The 5151-nt window shown below is 45.5% G+C and overlaps 1 pseudogene; it reads right to left on the bottom strand.

Moving 5' to 3' along the window:
- Positions 1–4942, bottom strand: LOC123159996 (disease resistance protein RPM1-like; annotated as a pseudogene).
- Between the last annotated feature and the right edge of the window lie 209 nt (positions 4943–5151).

Below are 5151 nucleotides of genomic sequence, written 5' to 3'. Positions count from 1 at the left end.
CGCACGGACGCCCCTTTTCTTCCTCGAGCACGAACTCGACTGTGTCAGTTTGTTACAATGCCATCAGGTGACTTTATACCCCGAGCCGGCGCACCGGGCACGCACCCACGCCTCAACTCGCTCCTGATCTTCCCCGCGCTCTCCGCGCACTGACCGCGCCCAACGCTGCGCTCGACGCCCGCGTCACACGGCCAGCTCCAACGGCCCGCGCCTGACCAGGCCACCTTGGCTCGCCAACAAACGCACACACACACACCCTGGTGCACGGACACGCCCGTGCACCCAACGCACGCACACACGCACGCCCTAGTCCTCGGACCCGACGCGCCCAGGCAGTCCAGCGCGCGCCCATACACGCGCTCGACGTGCCCGGCTTCATCGCCGTGGCTTATTCGCCCATCACTCTGTTCTTCTTGCGGCCCTTGAGAAGATGTTGGGTTTCTGAAAGTGGAACAAAACTCCAGCTTCTGACAATCAAGAGGCCTGCAAATACAAGTCAGGGAAGTCAAAAATTAAAGTATGCTATCTGTTGTTTATGTTACTAGGTGAACAAATTTTTTTCTTCAGAAAATGAGTGAACAGTGCAAAAAGAAATAAATCTAATCCATCACTCGCAGCTTATTTAGCTTATTATATGTACCCTTACCGGTAGCTATAGTTGGGGTTGCACCAAGTTTTCCAGTCACCGAATCCTTTCCTGTAAGCCCTTCTTGGTTAGTACAACAGTAACTCTTCTTATGTGTCTAATCTTAGTTAGATCATCACTGCATTCATTTGCTTCTCTCTTTTGCCGAAGCTTCTCTATGAGTTCTTCTGATGTGTCATTGAGATATAATTCTTCAAGGGCTGTAAGATGCTCAACACCACGAGGAAGAAACTTCAGTTCAGGACAGACTTGCAACCTGAATTCAGCAAGGCTTGCCATCGCGCCATCTTCTATTTCAACTTGGTTCAGCTGCGGTGCATCCCATATGTTTAGTAAGCGAAGGTTTGGAAAAGATCCCGCAGTGAAGTGCAGCTTCTTCCCTTCAAAAGGCTTGATAAGATCAAGACGACATAAACCATGTAGCATCAATAGACTGGAAAACGTTTCCTCGTCAATTTTGGAAAATTGCAGCCGCAACCAGGTGAGGTTATTCAGGGGGGACCAATATGAGACAATTTGAGATATCGATGTCTTCTCGAGCTGCCCTTCTACACCAAGTTTGTAAAGCGTTAGAGGTAAACTAAGTCCCTCCAGCTGCAGCACCTCCTCCTCATTGATAGCTGTGATTACTAGATACAGAAGATTTCTCATTTCTTTGATAGCATTTCTCAAGTCGGCAGAGTGTTTAGTTTCCACATTGCACACAGCAAATGTTCTTAGCTGTGTTAAAGCTGCTACACCCCGCAGACTTTCCGAGCTTGCTTCCACACTTTGAAGAACATGCAATGACGTCAAGTGTCTAATACCACTAGGCACCTTTACACCACTGAAAAGTTTAAGTTCTCCTGGTTTGCCAACACAACATGCAAACAGGTATCTCAACCTCTAAAGTTTTACAATGTTGTTCGGTAAATACGACAGTGCACTGTTCCCAGCATCTAGACTTCCAAGTTTTGCAACCTTCCTATTTCTTCTGGTAGACTTCCAATATTTGTATATCTAATGCCCAAGTACCGCAGATTGAACAAGTTGAATACCTCAATAGGCAGCATCTTGATACGAGTACCTTGCAGATGCAATGTTGACAGCAGGTTTGAAGATTGTAGGATAGGCCTCAACAAACCAATATTGATTTACCTGTTAAAAACATGGATTGCACGGACATGTGTTGCATCAGATTCACTCAGTCGTTGAAGGTTTCCACTCTGGATTGATATGCGACGCGTGCGCTCTATAGAGAATGCTCCAGAGCCATCATACACTTTACCAAAGCATTCTTCACCAGCTTTATTGAGGGCAACAAGGCGTATGACATCATGCATCTGACAACATTTCAACCGCCCAGTATAATTCCTCTCTACCACTTGTAGTAGGCTTCGGTTCACAAGTTCAGTCAAGTACCCCTCTGCCACTTCCTCCAGAGTTTTATTCTGCTTTTCCTTGATGAATCCAGCAACAATCCAATGCCTCATTACTGTCCTCCTCTTGATGGAATAATCTTCTGGGAATAATGCACAATGTAAGAAACAATTCTTCAAATAATATGGAAGGTCCTCCAAGCTGACTTTTAGAATTGTCTCAACACGAGACCACACATTTTTCACCAACTGGAGCTTTAACTCATCATATACTTCTTCCCATTCTGCAGAAGTTTGACATTTTCTGGATAGTACGCTGCCTATGCATACAATAGCAATAGGCAACCCTTCACACTTGTTTACAAATTTCCAAGCCAAGTTCTGCAACTCCGGTGGACACTTTCTGTCAGCATCATTCCAAAAGGCTGATTTGCAGAACAACTCCCAAGAGTTATCTTCTTCAAGTGGTTCCAAATGAATTGAATACTTATTAGTTGACAATGATGATACTTCATGCTTTCTTGATGTGACAACAAGTCGGCCACTAGACGGAAAGACAGTCCTTATCTCTGACCAAACATCAGTAGTCCAAACATCATCTAGAATTAAGATGTATCTTTTACCTTGGAGGTACTCAAAGATGGTCTCAGCTAGGCTTCTGATCTCCATGTTAGACACATTAACTGGTATGCCAACTTCTTTAGCAATCTTCTTCAGCAAGTCCTCAACATGATAGCTCTCCTACACAGTTATCCATGCAGCGGCATCGAAGGATACTTTTACAGTTTTGTACACATGAGCAACCAAAGTTGTTTTCCCAACACCTGGCATGCCCCACACAGTGGTAATCTCGCTTCTTTCATCCTGCATATCACCTGTCAGCCATTGTATTAACTGTTGCTTGTGCTCAGCAATCCCTACAAGGTCCTCATCCCTTGTGAATTTGAGAACTTGGTTCGCATGAACAGCACCATTTCTGCTGATTTCTGGCATGGCGTAGTGCTCCTTCCTCTGTTTAGCCGCTTGAAGCCTGCCATTGATATCTTTCAGCTTCTGAGCAAGTGTGCGCCAGGTCTTGACATGCTTGATCCTCTTCTTCATCTTGGCAGCAAACCCTCCATGCTTGTCCTCCAACTTATAGGTGAACTCATCGACAACATCTTCGATCTAGAAAGCAAATCCCCTGATCCTCTCAACAAAGAGGCCAGTTGTCTCATCGGTGTCCTTGAACCGCTCTGCCCCTTTAAGATAAGCCTGCATACTCTCAAGCTCCTCCTTGGCTTCACGAATCTCACCAAAAGACCTCTGAGGGTAGAGCCTTCACTGCAAAGCAGCGATACGCCATAGGTTGCTGCCTCTTTCCCCAAGGCTGCACCCAGCTTGCCGATTAGTAAACCAACAATTGCTTCGGCCATGGCAGTATTGGTGGCTCAGAGCCGAGTTACAATCAGAGTGCTCTTGCGTGTGTGTTTTGGGGGTTGGGGGTTGGGTGAAGGGAGGAAGTTGCTGCCGCTACCATTGACATTTGTGCGGATGAAAGCACAAGTGGTCAAGCCAAGTGTGAACTCCGCCGCTACTAATTGCTCTGTTCTTAGTTGTTTGCTTGCTTGCATCTGTATCTGTTACTGCTAATTGTGTGGTGTGGTAGAATAGATTGAGCTAGCACCTGGTGATGATTGGCAAATGGAGATCTTGTATGGGAGTATAATGCGGCCGTCCATATAGCTTCTGCAATTAAGACAGCAAAAAATTTCAACTTCCACCAAAAAAAATTAACATTACTATTAGTGAAGTGTTCTTTTACAGTGACTAGCCAAGTGGAGGTGAAATGCAGAATAAATTAGCATTACTAATAGTAAAGTGGAAAAAAGGCTAGCCAAGCTGAGGTGAAATCCAGGTAGGAGTATGAGACACAACGAAAACAAGCAAGAAAGCTTAATTAGCAAGGTGTAATTAACCATGTAAGGACAAATTAATCTTGAAATGCCGTACCAACTGAATATATATATACTAGCAATTTAGTGTTCAGTTAGATTTTAGTAAGACCTACTGGACACTTAGCCGCAAGCTTTAATCTTATCTACCGAAAAGCACTGGCCCGCACGCTTTAATCTTGACGCACCTCTGAATTTCCCATCTAAACATTTACATTTTTCATCGAATTTGCCATATTTACTTTTCATCAGCTAGCTACAAGATTCTCTACATACATACATATACACAGGCAAAGCAATTTTCAACATAGCTACAAGATTCTCTTCTCTAGGTATATCAATTTTAAAACAGGTAGAATGTCAGCTAGCAGTCTATAATCTACTTCCCAATTCCTGAAGGAGGAACAAGGAAAAGAAGCAATAAGCTTAATTGGCTACAAAATTGACCTTTGAGCTCGATGGATGCCCTGTTCATTCAGATCAGGTACCCAATACAACAAGATTCTCTACATAGCTACAAGATTCTTCTCTACATAATCAGGTAGCAATCTATAATTCCCTTTTCAGTTACTGAAGGAGAAACAAGGAAAGCAAGGAAGAAGGTTAATTAGCTCCAAGTTTACCTTTCAGATCAATGGATGCCCTGTTCCTTCAGATCTGGTGCCCAATGCAGAGGGCACCCAGCAGCTTCCAGATCCGGAGGAGGAGGCGAGGGGTTCAGCGTGATGGCGTCAGCGACGGACGGCGTAGAAGATGTGTTGTCAATACGGCGCGTCCCCTCAGGGGGAGGCCAAGCTCAGCTCCTCCTCCCGTGCGGTGCCTCCGCGAGCAACAGCTCAGGCCTCAGCTACTCTCCCGCGCGTCGCCTCCCGGATAAGCCTTTCAGCTCCTCCTCTGACGCGCCGCCATGGAGACGGCAGATCCTCCTCCAGCGCGTGCGTCGCCCCGCCCCCAAGCGCAGCAAATCCGTGTGGAGCTACAGCAGTCGCAGGAGGCAGAGTGGCTGGGCGTAGGCAAAGGCAGAATAGCTGGGGAATGACAGTGAGAATAATATAGCCCGCTGCTGACTATAGCAGCCAGCCTGCCATTTATCACAAATGTACTCCCTCCGTTGCTAACTACTCTAAATTATTTGTCTTTGTAAAGATTTCAACGAGAGACTATATACGAAGCAAAATGAGTAAATCCACACTCTAAATTATTTCTATACACA

The sequence above is a fragment of the Triticum aestivum genome, chromosome 7B (assembly GCF_018294505.1).
Source record: "Triticum aestivum cultivar Chinese Spring chromosome 7B, IWGSC CS RefSeq v2.1, whole genome shotgun sequence".
In the NCBI taxonomy this organism is placed as follows: Eukaryota; Viridiplantae; Streptophyta; class Magnoliopsida; order Poales; family Poaceae; genus Triticum; species Triticum aestivum.
Note: the sequence above shows the minus strand (reverse complement) of the source record. Positions and strands in the feature narration are given on the sequence as shown.